The sequence below is a fragment of the Pleurodeles waltl genome, chromosome 7 (genome assembly GCF_031143425.1).
Source record: "Pleurodeles waltl isolate 20211129_DDA chromosome 7, aPleWal1.hap1.20221129, whole genome shotgun sequence".
NCBI classification, from domain to species: Eukaryota; Metazoa; Chordata; class Amphibia; order Caudata; family Salamandridae; genus Pleurodeles; species Pleurodeles waltl.
Genome location: NC_090446.1, coordinates 89989768 through 90006395, shown reverse-complemented (window position 1 = coordinate 90006395; position 16628 = coordinate 89989768). Strand labels below are relative to the sequence as shown.

General features: G+C 46.0%; 1 protein-coding gene across 3 annotated transcripts in view; it reads left to right on the top strand.

The window, feature by feature from the left end:
- PLEKHG6 (pleckstrin homology and RhoGEF domain containing G6) overlaps nt 1-16628 on the top strand; it is a 119352-nt gene that overhangs the window by 28155 nt on the left and 74569 nt on the right. The window lies entirely within an intron of this gene.

Genomic DNA, 16628 nt, shown 5'->3' with positions numbered 1-16628 from the left:
GCAGGCCACAGGTTATAATTCTATGGATAGTTTGGTGGGTTCATGTACCGACTGCAGAGAACTGTGTGGAGAGTACTGCTCTCAAGTTTTAAACCTGGAGGTCAAATACCCCTGCTACAAAGATCCACGTGTGCTGTGCAGCTCACAGATTACAATGCCCATGAGACGGCTCAGTGGGTTCTTGCACCGTCTGCAGAGATTTGGGTGTTAGGTATTGGTCACAATTTCCTTTGAGTTTTGAGGTTAATGCGCGTGCTGCACAGTGAGTAGCACGAGTTTGAATACTAGCATCCTTACCTTCCTGGCACTGAACCTGAGTGTGTGGCTGGTATTACAGTCGCCTCACTGCAGTCTTGCAGCTCCTGGAGCGTGTTTGTGTTTCACCACTGCTCCTCAGTGTCCTTGTTTTTTTGTCTCAGTCCGGGTATCCATCCTCTCGCCCTCCCATCAGTCTATGCCGCTCTGTCACCTCCGGTCATCCGCTTTCCACTTGCCCACCAAGCCCCTCCCGGTGGCTAGTGGACACCGTTTGAATGGCTTGCCTGTAACCAGAATCTGCCAGGAATGTGAACCGACCTGAAACTGGAGGTGGAGCTAAAGGTGTGAGGGGGTCAGTAGGTGGGGCTGAGGCTGTGTGTCAAAGAGAGACAGAGAGAGAGATGTAAGTGATGCTGAATATGGAGACAAATGCACTGTGGGAAGCCACAAACTGGGGAGTGAGCGCTCCAGAGAGGAGGCGGAGTCACGGGACCGGTGTCTGTCAAGCATCCTTCTGTCAGACTCTGCCCCAAAGAAGTTAACGAGGAGAAATGGAAATGTGACGGTTCAGCTCTTATGGCTTACCTTATTGGTCACAATCAGGAATTATTTAAGGCTGTGGTTCCCAACCTTTTGACTTCTGTGGAACCCCACTTTATCATTACTGGAACCCAGGGACCCCCACTGATTCTTTATTGGAATCCGGGGACGTCCTCACTGAATCAATACTGAAAGTTGGGGACCTAATCTGTTAATATTTAATTTTCTGAGCAGTCGCGGACCCCCTGAGGAGGCTTCGCAGGCCCCCTGGGATCCCTGGACCACAGGTTGGGAACCACTGCTTTAAGGTGTATACCGCGAAAATTTAAGTCTGTCCCGCAAGTCCCTCGGTGGAGTATTGTTTAGATACCCCAGGAGGGTAATGAACCTGCTACATCACGTGCAGAGGGAATTTCCAAGTTTCAATAGAGTGGAAAACGTGAGCATTTATTAAACAACAAGGAAAGAAGTATTATATTGAGGAAATCGGGAAATAAACTGAAAGAAAACAAAAAAATGTGGAAAATAGTAGGGACCGAGGTAGACCAGAAAGACACAAACATTTTCTAAAACATTATATGTAAAAGACTGAAAAGAATAAAGGAAATAGGTCAGGGTAAGAGGGGCTGAACTCTATATATGAGCACAGCCTGAGAATAGCAGTTAAGGAATCAATACCAGGGAGCTGTGGTCAGTATATACAGTGTACAATTAGGCCACAGCGTTTTATTTGTTTATGATTTTTTGTTGCTTTTGAGAAGCACGTTATTGGATACAAAACAACAGTTTAATTAATTAATAAGCCAGTTGCAGAGCACTGGGTGTAACTTGCAGGCTGCTAGTTCATATGCTAATAAAAAAACTAAGTATGTTAATGCATCTGAGCAGCCTGCTGGCCTCAAGTACTTGTCCTGATGAAATAGCTCAGAAGGTTAGGAGCCAGCTGCAAAGAGCTGCATGCAAATGGAGGGGCATTCTTTTAAATCATTACAAGTTTAAGTTAGCTCTTTCATTATTCTAAATTGGATCAAACGAGTAAGTTGAATTTTTAGTATGAATTATCAATAATTATTTAAGTGCCCATACATATCTGTTTATGCTGTGTGCTTCATGCCTGGTCCATATTTGGTGTAATTGTTCTCTAGAACTTACAAAAGTGAACGCTCCTGCATCTTAGATGATCTCTGCAGTACCTCCCGGAGTGACACCCTGAGTGTATGTGGACGGCTGTAGCATAAACCAACATACAAAGCGACAGGGGTACATCCTGTGAGGGAAAGGATGGAGGAAGAGCTGAAGACAGAGACGCGGAATAGTGATAATGAGTAAAAAGACTGAAATACTATGGTGCAGGTTCTGAGGTACAGGTGGATTGTCTTGCTTTGGTGAACTGCTGAGTGAGGAGGTAACTTGTGGCAATTATCCCTCGTGCTCCCTCATCTCCATTTTGCGCTCTGCCACATTGTCACCTCACCCTTCTTTGTTGTTTCTTCCTCGTCATCCTCTTTCTCTTCCTTGTCGTCTTCTCTCTCTTCCATTTCTACTTATCACTCTTTCTCATTGCCTCTTTGCTGTTCCTGGTCACCTCCTCGATGTTCCTGGTCACCTTCGTGCTGTTCTTTCTCACCTCCTCGCTGTTTCTGTCCCCCTCCGCGCTGTTTCTGTCCCCCTCCGCGCTGTTTCTGTCCCCCTCCGCGCTGTTTCTGTCCCCCCCCTCGCTGTTTCTGTCCCCCTCCGCGCTGTTTCTGTCCCCCTCCGCGCTGTTTCTGTCCCCCTCCGCGCTGTTTCTGTCCCCCTCCGCGCTGTTTCTGTCCCCCTCCGCGCTGTTTCTGTCCCCCTCCGCGCTGTTCCTTGCCACCTCCGCGCTGTTCCTTGCCACCTCCTCGCTGTCCCTGTCCCCCTCTTCGCTGTACCTGTCCCCCTCTTCGCTGTACCTGTCCCCCTCTTCGCTGTACCTGTCCCCACTTCGCTGTCCCTGTCCCCCTCTTCGCTGTTCCTGTCCTCCCCTCGCTGTTCCTCAACACTTCCTCATTGTTCCTCAACACTTCCTGGCCACCTTCTCGCTGTTCCTGGCCACCTTCTCGCTGTTCCTGGCCACCTTCTCGCTGTTCCTGGCCACCTTCTCGCTGTTCCTGGCCACAGCCTCGCTGTTCCTCATCACCTCCTTGCTGTTCTTCGTCTCCTCCTTGCTGTTCTTCGTCTCCTCGTCACTGTTCCTCGTCATTACCTCGCTGTTCTGCTGTTCCTCGACACTCCCCCCGCTGTTCCTCGACACTCCCCCCGCTGTTCGACACTCCCCCCGCTGTTCGACACTCCCCCCGCTGTTCGACACTCCCCCCGTTGTTCCTCGACACTCCCCCCCGCTGTTCCTGGCCACCTCCTCGCTGTTCCTGGCCACCTCCTCGCTGTTCCTGGCCACCTCCTCGTTTTCCGTCATTGTGACTTCACTCTTCCTCATTGCCACCTCACTCTTCCTCATTGCCACCTCACTCTTCCTCTTCTCCTCCTCCCTCGTCTTCTTTGCCTCCTCGCTCGTCCTCTTTGCCTCCTCGCTTGTCCTCTTTGCCTCCTCGCTCGTCCTCTTTGCCTCCTCGCTCGTCCTCTTTGCCTCCTCGCTCGTCCTCTTTGCCTCCTCGCTCGTCCTCTTTGCCTCCTTACTCGTCCTCTTTGCCTCCTTACTCGTCCTCTTCGCCCCCTCGCTAGTCCTTTTCTCACTTGTCCTCTTTGCCTCCTTGCTTGTCCTCTTTGCCTCCTTGCTCGTCCTCTTTGCCTCCTTGCTCGTCCTCTTTGCCGCCTTGCTTGTCCTCTTTGCCTCCTTGCTTGTCCTCTTTGCCTCCTTGCTCGTCCTCTTTCCCTCCTTGCTTGTCCTCTTTGCCTCCTTGCTCGTCCTCTTTGCCTCCTTGCTCGTCCTCTTTGCCTCCTTGCTCGTCCTCTTTGCCTCCTTGCTCGTCCTCTTTGCCCCCCTTGCTCGTCCTCTTTGCCCCCTCGCTCATCCTCTTCTCACTTGTCCTCTTTGCCCCCTCGCTCGTCCTCTTCTCACTTGTCCTCTTTGCCCCCTCGCTCGTCCTCTTTGCCCCCTCGCTCATCCTCTTTGCCCCCTCACTCTTCATCCTCTTTGCCTCCTTGCTCATCCTCTTTGCCTCCTCGCTTGTCCTCCTCACTCTTCCTCATTGTTCCCTTGCTCCTTGTCCTGCACTCTTAAATCCTCACAGTTCCTGCCACATTTGCTACTCTTCCATTAGTAGGCTCATTGCTACAAGGCAGACGTCCGGTTCTCCGATACATGAAATACCACTGGCCTGCCCTAAGAGGAGTTATGTTGGTAGAAAGAAAGACAGTCTTTTTAGGGTCGAGCCTGCGTTGCATGCGCTTGCGCATGCATATCGCAGCGAGATGCTTTAGTTATTAGAATCAGTGTCTTTCATTGGTTCGTGGGCTTGCCTAGCAAAATCTGCTTGCTTTCATTAGTGGAAGGCATGTACACGTCATGCCTTTTCCGGTGGCTATTCCTCCTCCAGCGCATCGACCAAGTACAGAAAACATGCGAGGCTCGCTGTTTTCTGTCCGGCTCATGGACTACTTTTTCTCTAATTTACTAGCATGATTTCGCTTGGCAGAAGTCGAGCGCTTTACACAGTTAATTTCACTATTTCGGGTTACGTACATAAAGGCACTTTTGCAGATAGGTGAAAAGTCCGGTTAGGAGTTTACAATGCTAGCAGCTCTAACATGAGCAAACGCGAGACCCGTTGCATTGCAAATGCTCGTTTTATATTGCAAATGAAGTTATACCCACAGCAGCACAGCCAAGGTCCAAATAAACTAGGAGGTGTGAGTCCAGAAATTGAGGGAGAAACTCATGGCAGGTGGATCCCCAACAGGTGAGAAATTAGATGGGGTGAGGTAGGAGGAAGTGCATGGATTAAGATGTACTCCGCACAGTGGGTAGTAGTGTTGTCATAAAATCAGTGTAGTACCCTTGTCTACCCAGGTTTACATGCCAATTTGCAGATATTTCTCAACTTGTTTTTACTTTCTTTCTCCTAACTCAGCCACTAATTCAGATTCTCCTCTGTCAACCATGGATCTCTCTTCCTACGTCATCCTCAGAGCTTTGTTTGTCAAAAAAAAAAGTACGCGCCTGGTCCTTTGTTAGGAGGTTTGTGCAGCGTGCAGCGCCCATTGCCCTGCGAGCACTGCTAGTGACAGAACCAACTCAACTACTAACCATCACACCCTATAAGTCAATCAATCAAAGAAATTTGTAGAGCGCGCTACTCACCCGTGAGGGTCTCAAGGTGCTGGAGGGGGGGAGAAGTGGGGGGTGGGGTGTCAGGGAGGGTCAATTCTGTCTACTCCAAGCCCCAAACCTGTAACAATGGTTTGAGAGGCATCTATTAGTCATTTTTAAAGTATATTGAATTAATAAGCACAAGTTGTTTTGATCATCTCTAATTCAAACTGCACCACGAAGCAGCAGAATGTCTGTCATAAGTGATGGTGTCGAGTCCCGGAAACCACTGTCTAAAATTAAGCTCTGCCTGTACTCTCTGCTCCACCTGCTGAGAAAAGGACAGGGAGATTATTCCATTTCAATTCATAATGTGATAACATGCAATCAATATCAGGGCTTCAGTTAAACTTTTTGGAGCAAAAGGCCATAAAATAGTATGCCTAAAATTTTGAAAGTACTTCCACTTATTTCAAAGTCATAATACCTCCATACCTAAAGATCTGCAAGTACATAACTTCCACAATTAGAAAAAAATGGAAGTCACTTTTTGGTTGAGGTACCAGGTTGAATCATGTAGATGTATGCATTTTAGTTCGGTGAACAAAATGGAAGGCATAACAGCTAATGGCGTTTGTAGGAATTCTACTCTTGGCACGTGAGTTTAAGAAATAGTGGTTTGCGCCAATATATACAGTACAGATACCTAGAGCAATCATTGAAAGACTTGGACTGCCGGGCTCATTTTTAGGTCTGGCTTGAAAGCGTAGCTGTTTGGAGACCTTATGAGAGTATCTGAAAAAAGAGCTTGAAGAATCGCTACAAGGAGAGAGACTGCCTCTGCCTACGTGTTGGCAGCAATGTTTATTCAAGTTGATTGGCCAACACTTGTGTGCTTCCTCGAAAAAAGTGCATGTATTGCACTCCTGTTGGTTGTCGAAGGGTTTCCTCTCGTCTATTCTGTCTACTTCGGTAAAGCTGGGTGAGGCAGCTGCTTGCACGGGAAACCCCTTCCAGGATGCTTTTACCCAGATTGTTCACACGTTTCTCTCTTTTTAGTGCTCTATGAGCCAGCATCATTATTAGTCTTGTTATGATGTCATGAAATAGAAACCCTCGTGTCCTCTGAGCACGTTTTGGCATTTGCATCACCAGTACTGTCGGGATGATATGTCCCATCATGCTCATCACTGCATCACTTCCGTGCTGATGTCACCGGCCGCAGGCTGTGTGTGCACGGTGATCTAAAGCCATGTTGTTGCAGCCGGTCAGTGTCACAGGAGTGGTACCTGTGTCCCGGGACAAGCAGCAGGGTCTTGGGCCCTCCTGATTCTCTCGCACCGGTAACAAGTCCTAAAGCAGCTCACAGGGTTCAAGGGAACACCGTGTCACACCCCACCCCCACCCTCCTACTGCGGGATGTGCATGTCCTGGGCATGGTTCGCTGTGCGTCCTTCAAGTAGGGTGTCCAGGTGTCCTGGATTTGTAGGGACAGTCCCGGTTTTCCACCACCTGTCCCAGCAGTTTTAGGCAAATTTGGCTCATGTCCCGGTTTTTGGAGGGTGTCGCTGAAAATGGATGGAGGAATGTTTTTGTGTGTTATATAGCAGGGCGAGTGAGCAGCTATTGCAAGAAATCAATTTTATTGAAAAAAATGTATCAAACTGGGTTGAAAAAAAATCGAATTTTTAAATTTCCTTACTGCTTCTTCTGTGATGCCAACTTGATGAGGGCCATCATTCTGTGACGCTCGGTTGCCATAAAATTGTAGAACTTCTTTTATTTTTGCAAAATGTCTCGGTATTTAGGATTCACAATGTGGTTACCCTACTGTCAAGTGGACTTTAACATGCTGCACAGGCAGTGGCTGCAGAAGCACACGTGCCACACTCTGCGGTAAGCGTATGTGAGCTCATAATTGTCTCTTCTAGTATTAGCACAGGGGGTAAATATACAATGGATGAGAGAATGGGTTGGATTCTCACAAAAGTAGATCAAAAACCTAGATCATTTACTTCATCAGTTTGATCACCACGGAAAGCCTTATTACATGAAACAATCCCTATTCCATAATATAATGTTGGTAATGAAGTTGCACTCCCTCTAGTTGCATGACTGAAGGGCTGGGAGCCATGTTCACGGTCGCAGCTTGCTTTGCGCTGAAGGGCAGAGGTGCGCGGGGAGGGGGATAAACATTAAATAGAAAAAAGATAAAATAAAAACATACCTGCCTTGCTGCAATACCACTGCTCCTTCTTGCTGGTCACTGAGGCGGGTACAGGCCAGCCAGGGCGCTCCTTGGCAGACTGGGAGCCTGTGCCTGCTCTCTCCAGCTCGGCAACACAGCGCTGGGCTTGAAGAGCCCTGAGCGCATGTGTGTTTGGCCGCCCGAGACAGCCGGCCAAACAAACACGTGCACTCAGGGGGAATGCTATGCACTCCCCCTCCTTGCTCATCACAGCCCGTGGCCCTACCCCTTTACCAAAAAAAAGTAATAAACACAGTTTATTATCATTTTCTTGTAAAGATTTTGCAGCAGCTGCTGCAGACGGGGGGTGGGGGGATGCTCCTGCAGGCCTTGTTTGTCTGTACAGCACTCTAAATGACAATTTCACTTGAGGCAGATAGAATCCATTTGGTCCCACAAGAATGACCGACAGGAAAGGTTTGAACCTTAAAGGTTTATTTTTTAATTTTAAGTCCTACAGAAATCAATTACTATAGTCAGTCAATTAATCAATGGATCAAAGTGCAAAGCTCAGTTCAGAATCCATCAAAGAACTCAATAAAGTTCAGTTCAGTCAAGCACAGAGTATATAATGGGAGAGCAACCTGGCATGCATTTGTCTCCTAAGATCAATAAGGAAGAACTCTCTAACACATAGGTACTCGCAAACATTTCCCTGGGGGCTGCAAAGTTCTGTCAGTGGCATGCCCGAGGGCTGCACAGATGCCAGTACAGTGAGGGTTGGGGTGATGAAAGGTTGGCGTAGGGGGACGCAAAGCAGCTGCATGGTATGGACAACAAAATGAGCCTCCCCATGGTTTCTATGTTCCATCAATGCTCTATTCTCATGCCCCTAGAATTAAAATTAAAGCATTAATCTCTAATGTTAAACATGAGAGGGAAAGAGACACTCATCTGGTCGGTGAATTGCAAAATGTGAAACCAGAAAACCTGGTTATCAGTCCTGGCATCCCCACTTAACCAAATTTTGTGATCCCAGGCAATTGGTTAATTTCATTTTTCCTTCCTTTTCTTCACTACCACATATAAGAGCCTCTTGACACATACGAGTTCAGGATGTGTGCTGTACAAAACTATAATGTTGTTCCAGTTATATAACAAGACTACACACAAAGTGCACATGACAAATGAGTTGCCGCTTGGTTCAAAAATGGCGTTGTTTTCCAAATGGGGGCGGCATGAATGTTTCCAAGATCATGTTTGAAAACTGTCACTGCTAATGCCTCTAAAGTAGTGATATAATCTTATCTTCTAAGGTAAAATGCTCATTCATGTTGATAAAATACACTTTTTGAAAGTTTGCAGAGTTGATCATGTTTCTGCATGTTAAGTGCAAGATGTCTTTAAAACTAAAGGTGTTTCTAAAGAGAAGTTGTCTAGGACACCTTTGCTTCTATACTGTTACTTTCATTAACATGTGAATAAAGTATACTGGTTTGTGTCGCAGCTTTCTGTTTGTTCCTGTGCTGTCAAGTGAACAGTAGCCCAGAGCTACTGTTCACCAGGGGGCCGCAATTAAACATCAGGAGGGCCGCACTTTGAGTATCCCTGCTCTAACACATCGTAAAAGAGCGAACTTTTATTAGTTTATGACCAAAGGATTTCATACATTCACAACAGTTGTACATGGTTCCCACAGAATAAACCAATCCGAATTATGTGGAGTGAAACAGTTGCAAAAAAAACTTTTTGAAAGTCTCTCCCAATTTTACAACATGGAGCTTCTCATGGACACCACCTGTACTAGAACAAATATTTTGTGTGATTCTGCTAAAACAGCTAGGTGAAACCTTGGATATATAAAATTCTGCTGAAATTACATTTTCATATTTTTGAGAAGGCCATTATCTTGCCTGTGAAAATACATGAAAAATGATTTTACTGAGACATGAAAATACAAGTTTCTCGACGTGATATGGAATGTTGGCAGAAAACGTCACAAAAAATGGAGTATAGGGCTTGCAATTTCTATGTTAGCTAGAGTTGGATGTTTCAATATTGCAAAACATTTATTTAAAAAAAACAAAGTTAGCAATAACACAAATAGCAATGCTTATTAATATTGTTTAATTTATGTAACTTTTATTTTATAGACTTATATCTTCTGGGTACTTTAAATATCAGCTCTTTTAGCACTCAAATTAAATGGTACTCATTGTAGGAACCTATGAGAGATGACATACTGAATTTCCCCTGCCAATGTTCAAAACACTTACATACACAAGTAAACCTGTGACCGTCAGCTTATCTCGACACAGCACGCTCAGAGCCTACTGGGCTCTCATATAGGCATATGCTGAAAAAAAGCATTTTAAGTTTGAAAGTGCACCTAGGTTCAAATAACTAGAAACACGGACCACCTCCAATTTTCACACCGGTGTTTCTAAGCTGTGGGCCTCCTAGTTTTGTTGCGCATGGGCACTGTCTAGTCACTCAGGTGGAGACACCTCAGTGTGAAACCCCACTCCTCACCTCACCAGGTAGTGGTGTGTCAAAATATCTCTTCAGGCACCTTCCAGATTACTGAGTTCTCTAGTGATCTTCACACTTTGACTTCACCATACTCTCCTCTTTGCCCTGAACCTGTCCGGGCCTCACCAGGAACTTACCCTCTGAGCCGTGGCTGCCACCTAGTGGTTGGGCTTGGTGTGGCCAGATCTCTGACACGGTTTGCTGCTAGGGGTGAAAGGTGGCCCGTACAGATAGGTGAGTTGCTGATATGGTCAGCGCGGCTTCTGTCTTTCACTGCATTTGTGTGTATAGATTAGACCTGCTGGTCAAGCACCCAAGGTGTATCCCGCTACCTGGTCAGCAGTGTTGTCTCAGACGTCTCTGGTGGAAATAGCGGGAGTGGAAAGTACTGTAGCGCGTGGTGGAAAGAGACATCTGTCCTGCTCACTCACACTTGGGGCCATACACCCCATTTTTAGTTGCAGATTTGAAATTGTTGTATGACACTCTATTGAAGTTAATTTTGATCTCTAATGATATCGTACGTGATACATCTCCTAGTACGCAATCATTAACCTTAGTACATAATTGTGTTTTTTTTTTTTTTTTTGTTCATGTTACATCCATGTCTACTTAACTTGCGATGTAGTGTTTAGGTCGAACCAGTTGGCTTGTTCTAAATGTCATGTAATTTAACACGGGCACTTTAATGGGGGTAAAGTGTGTAACATAACTCTTCACGTCAAAGTTTCAGTGGCCTATTTCAAAATCTCTACTCCTCAGTAAAGTAGTGGCGGGCTATGTGTACCTGTTTGTGAAATACTTTGACAAATTTTGCATTCTCAAGGTACTCAAAGTCATCCATTTTTTAGGGGCAATACACTTGGACTTACAAAATGATGCACACTTATCAGAATTCATAAATTCCTACAATGCCCTGCTTATGTCTTTGCTATTTTCCAGACTGCATCACAACTTAGCACATGCTCAACATTTCCATAGCGATAACTTAATTCCCAACTAGGACTCACTCCTTTTCATTAGTGCCCCATCAGGCGTGTGTTAAAGTTTTCCATTTCATGCCCCATTAGGCACACCTGGCAACCTTCCACATGGTCTTAACATTGTCCCTCTTAGCCCATTTCATTTACATAATGCGCTTGTTGGCATACTCACGGTACCTATTCTACATATTCATTACATTACTCGCAGTAAGGCATTATCACCAACCTCAGGTACGACACCCTGGTCTGACATGGATATTCAGTGCATTTCTCGCACATGGCATCAATGCCCTTGATAGCTAGCATACTTGGGCCTGTTCCCTGTAAGCACATAATAACATTTATGTAGCATGCATTAAAACCAACATGTTATCTATTACTTAGTAAGTGTTTATCTCATCACTACCAAAAAACTCATTTTCACAGCCTTATACTAAGGAATGAGCAAATTAAAACCTGCAGGGTTTCAAAGGTGTGCCTTGTAGGGAACAGGGAGCAGTATGGGTTGGGAAAGCTGTTCACAAGAGAGATTTCATTAGGATTGTATCTTGTGACCTTCATGCTACACAAGGATCTCTGCGACAAAAAAATGATGACTGAGAACCATCTCACATTCAGTGCAAATGTGCATCCTACATGTCACATATAAGGCTCTGCAGCATGAACAGTAACCCTTCAAGCTATTTTATCTTTTTTCCAATCCGCAACTAAAGATTACCCATGGATCTCTCCAGCAAGTGCATTCATCGCCCCAGCTATTTTACCAGCATTGCAAGTAGGGTTCTGCGAATTGTAAAGATCTTATAGCACAATCGTCTTATACTTCTTATGAATAATGCAAATACTATCCGAAGTGCAAAATATTCTATACTTGCAGACTATCACGGGAAAATCGACAGTTTTATCTCCCTTTTAAGTTGTTGCAAAGGAAAACGACCACTGACGTGTGCAGTTTCAGAGTGGCAAAGAAAGTAATTCATGAGAAAATGGTACATATTTTTCAGCACTACCTAAAACTTGCAAGAAGACATTGCTAGTTTTCAGGAGAAAACTATACCATGAAAACCTGGCGACCTGACCCGAACACAGGAAAAGTGGAAGCTTCCCACCTGCGGATACTCTAGTTATTGTGAGGTACGCAAGGCTTTGCTCACATGAGAACATTTTTGGAACGCCCCCGTGGATGCCCGATGGGTCACACCCCCCCCTCCCCCCGCCCCCCAATCTCACCCCACATTTTGCAGTAACACATCAAAAAAACATTTGTTCTTGGGTTTTGTCCTCTCGGTTTAAGAGTCCGGAAACGGCAGTCGAAACATTTGTCTTCATGTTGTGGCCATCAGTCACATCACTGTGTTTCACTGAACTTCCAGGGAACCAGCCAATCGGCATTCCTTTTTTGACATTTCATGTTTTTTCCTGTGGGAGTGCACCAGCAACATATTTTTTGCTATTTGATGAGCCTTAATTTCTCTAAAACAGCTAAACAGATTTACATCAAATCACAGCAAGTATTGGCAATCTAAGCGCTATAGGCGTTGCAATGTTAATGCACCTGTGTATTTCAATCAGTAAGAACAGCCCCAGAGCCTTACACAAATACATTTAAATTGCCAATGCCTATAGCTCCTAGATGGTCGAGACCTATTGACTTTGCCACTGCTTGTTTACTATTCGGACACGGTACCCTGTCTGGACTCTGAAATAGAAAATAAACATTTCCTGTGATCACATATGCCATTTTACTTAAAATGTTTGCTTGTGTGTGCTCAACTATGGAAGCGGGCAGAAACATCTAGGCCCAGGTATCCTGTCTCCATTTTGGGTACAGAAAATGAGGGTCAAAAGAGTGTCTGCCACGTTCGCACTGGCCCAAAACACTTGGCACTGGTGGACTGGGGCACAAGAGAGTATGAGGTTGGGGAGCGGCATGTAAAGTCCACAATATCCCCTTAGACCCCAGAATAGCATCTAAGAGGCTTTTTCCTTGGAGGAAACCTACAAAACACACGTCTGGCATAACTACAAGCATAATACAGGTCCTCTATCAGCCAGAAAAGAGCCCTCAGATATGTGCCTGAGACCAGAGCGCAGAGAGGAGACCCCCAGGGTGGCAGAGAGAGGACAGGCTGAGAGGAGAGGTGAAAGAGGGCGTCCACGGTTTTCTGGGAGAGGCAAGCTGAGGTAAGAAAGGGAAGCGGGGAACGGTCTTCAGGGAGAGGAGACGGTGTTTGGTGAGAGGGGTGAAGAGAAGGCCGGTTGGCTGGCGGGAGAGGACAGACTGAGAGGGAGAAGATGTTTTTAACAGTCTTCCGGAGAGAGGGCAGGCTGAAGGCTGAGGGGAGAGGAGGAAGAGGAGAGCATTTGTCTTCAGGAAGAAGGGCAGGCTGAGGGGAAGGAGTAACAGAGGATGTCTCATGCTGTGGTGAGAGGGGGCAGGCTGTGGGAAGAATGGGACAGAAGATGGCCCGCGGTGTGAGGGAGGACCGGCGTAGGGGACGGAAGAGCAGAAGCGGCTCAGTGGCGTGGAGGATGAGGGGGCATGTAGAGAACAGGTCAGGACAGAGAGAAAATCCGAGGGGACAGGCTGAAGAGAGGGGGAGTCGAGGATGCACTCCACTGAGAAGTGCCGGGACAGTGATGCAGACGGAGCCCAATGAAATGTATGAGGCAATGAAGGGAGTGAGCGAGACGTCATCGGGGAGTACGAGGGCACTGATGGGGAGCGAGTGAGACGTGCATGAGGGTGGCGAACAGGAGTGAGTGAGACTCCATCGAGGTGCAGGAGACAGGTCCAATCGAGGCTACAGCCAGGGAGTGAGCAAGACGGCTCTGAAGACGGCAAGAAATAAACTGTGTGGGTTTTTACACTCTCTCCTTGAAGTGAATACTTTAGAAGGTGCGGAGGTGAGAGCTCATTCTACTCTGCCCAGGCCCACTCTCCCCCACAGCCACCCAACTTTACATTTGAGACCACACTGTAGAACAAAAGAAAACACACTTAGAATTAGAAAAGACAGGCGCACAGGAAATGCCAGCTAGAGCTGAAGAGCAGATGCCCTGACCACCCCCAGCCCAGCAGCTGTTTGTTGATATAACCGGGGCAAGGGTGGGGGCATCTTTTCCAGCCCATGACTGACCAAGGAAGGTAGTGACTCTCCAATCTCACAGCAACAAAACACAACGAACTACAAGCACATGAACCCAGCTATCTCTCACGTAAACCTTTTTAAAAATAAAAAAGTAGTCCGAAAGCAATGCATAAAAAATGGCCACTGCGCATGTTAACAGTAGTTGGCCGGGGCTCTTGGGAGGGGTAAACACCGGAAAAGGCATGATGTATGCATTCCCTTGACTGATGGGGGGAAAACACAAAACGGAGCAAGGATGGTGCCAGCAAATGGGAAGTTTGTAGGGGGAGGGGGGCTGTAAGCCCACAAAGTAGATACAGCATGTCTCAATTCGAGACAGTGCATGCAGGCTGTCCTGAGCCGAGACCTAAAAAAGAACGCTTTCTAAGTAAGATCTAGCTTTGTCCCACATTTAGCATAATACTTTTCAGCCAATTTCTCTGTATTGCTCTATTTCCCTATGGAAACCGGATGGTTAAAAAGTGTTTTGGAACACCCCCCTTCCTCCTACCTTCCCTAACCTATCTCCCTGAAACTATTCAGGAAAGAACCCAGGTTGACAAACTTTTTATTTTTTTTATTAAAGATTCTTCAAACTGTGCCAGAGTTATTTGCAAAACAGAAACAAACTTTTCCTATGGAAATTTCTGATTCGCGTAATACACAGCTACAGTCAAAAAATGTCACCTCTTAATTACACCAACCACCTCTTGTGACTTTGTTCCTCATGACTCCACCTCTTTCTGCCTCTGCCACGTTGTTCCACTAAATTGTGACTTCTCAGAGAAACTGTTTTCCTTTTCTAGCATTGCATCCATTAATGATTAATCATGCAATTGGGTGAAAATAAATCTCTTCTCTTGGCAGTCAGCGATGGACTAGTCTAGAGAGAAATTGTTCGATTTCCACTGCTTGTGTCTGATGAATGTCAGTCCCAAGTCATGGCTTAGCCAGTGCTTAATTTGTGCTTGTTGTTTCTAGTGCTGAGCACTGACACTTATTTTTGAGTGCCGGCGCTTAGTCTTCTGCTCAGGCATTTACTGCAAGGAAAAGACACATATGGGAAAGACGGAGGAAGACAAAAACGAAAAAGCGTCACAATGGGAAACAGCAGAAAGCTGCAAGGGTGAGCTGAAGGGGCAGCGAGTGGCTTTAAATGGATTGAAGAGGCCCGAGATGGCTTCAGGATTACGCTGCTTCAGTATTCCGTTCTCACACATTTAAATACAGCATCATGTGCTTCAGAGGAGGGATTTCGGCACTGGCACGTTGTTATTTACAAATTAAGCACTGGGCTTAGGCGGACCTGCCCGCGTTCCTGAATTAGAAATCTGGAATATATTTCCTGTCAAAAAATGTCCAGCTTTTCCTAATGCTAGCACGCCTCAGGTGGTATTCAACCCACAGAAAGCTACGCAAGCCAGATCTGCACACTTCTGTTCTATATTTGTATGAAACGTTGTCATTGTGTAAGTGAAGATTAACAACCAGTTACAGCACAGGTGGCATTTTAGGGGCTCTTATCTGCCTTCTGTTCTCTTCCATCTTTATTTCTGGCTCTCTTCCCTCCAGCTCTTCCTCTTCCAACCCTTTCCTGATTTTTCCAAATCTCCTTTCTCTTCTGCCACAATCCTACTTCCTCTTTCACCCTCTCTGTTTCCATCTTCTCTCCCTCTTTTCCTTCCTATCTTCTTCCATTCCTTTCCCCCCTCATTTCTCATTATTTCTCCTTTCCTTCCTTCCTCTTCCTCTCCCCTTTCTTCCAATGTCCTTTCCCATCTCTACTTCTCCCCTCCCCTTCAGCCTCCTTTCTCCCCTCACTTCCCTTCCTTTGTTTATCCCTCTTCCTTCCTCTTATTCCCCTACCCTTGTTCCTTCTTCTTTTTCTTCCTCCTTTCTCACCCCTTTCATACTTCTTTCTCCTTTGCTACCCTTCTTCATTTTCCTTCCCCACTTCTTTCCTTCTTTTCTCTGCTCTTTCGCTCCTTTCATTTGCTTCTTTCCCTTCTCCTTTCCTTCCTCCACTTTATTCCTCCCTCTTTACTCCCTCCTCCTTTCTTCCTTCCTTTTCCTCTCTTCGCCCTCCTCACCATCCTCCTTCTTTACTTCCTCTTTCTCCATCCTACATTCCACCTTCCCGCTTCTTTCTCGCCCTCCTTTCATTCCTTTCTCCCTACCCTCTCCATTTTCTTGCTCCCTTCTATCATCCATCTACTCCTTTCGCTAGCTTCCTTCTTCTGTTCTCCATTTAACCCCATCACACATTTTTGTGTGTGTCACCATTTCAGTTTTTCTGTCTTTTCTTTCCTCCTGTTTTCCCATGGCTCTAGTCAGCTTCAGCTGTATGGAAACGCCCTAATGTCACCACTACAACCGTCAACACACTTTCCACCATACTATTCCATAGGTGCTGGAAGTAGCAGTACTGGGGGTGCCACAGCACTTCCAGCATAAATGCATAAACATGATGAAGTTCAAAAAGTGAATGACTAATAAAGATGCAGCTAAATGTCGTTTTTATCTTGTCACATTGCTTTGTTCAAAGACAGAGGTGAAATCATAGGCCATGTCTTCTCTCAAATTGCTGCTTTTTGGGTTGAAGCTTTCCTAAAGACATCTTGGGGACATTCAGAAAGCTGACCAAGTAATGCATTCTGCCTGTTGCTTACCGTTGGCTGTGTGGTTTGTAACTCACATTTCCTGGTTTTCAATTTGCTGGTTTTAATTGCTTTAGGCTGTCCAGGTTCAGTTTGTCCTTTCCGTTG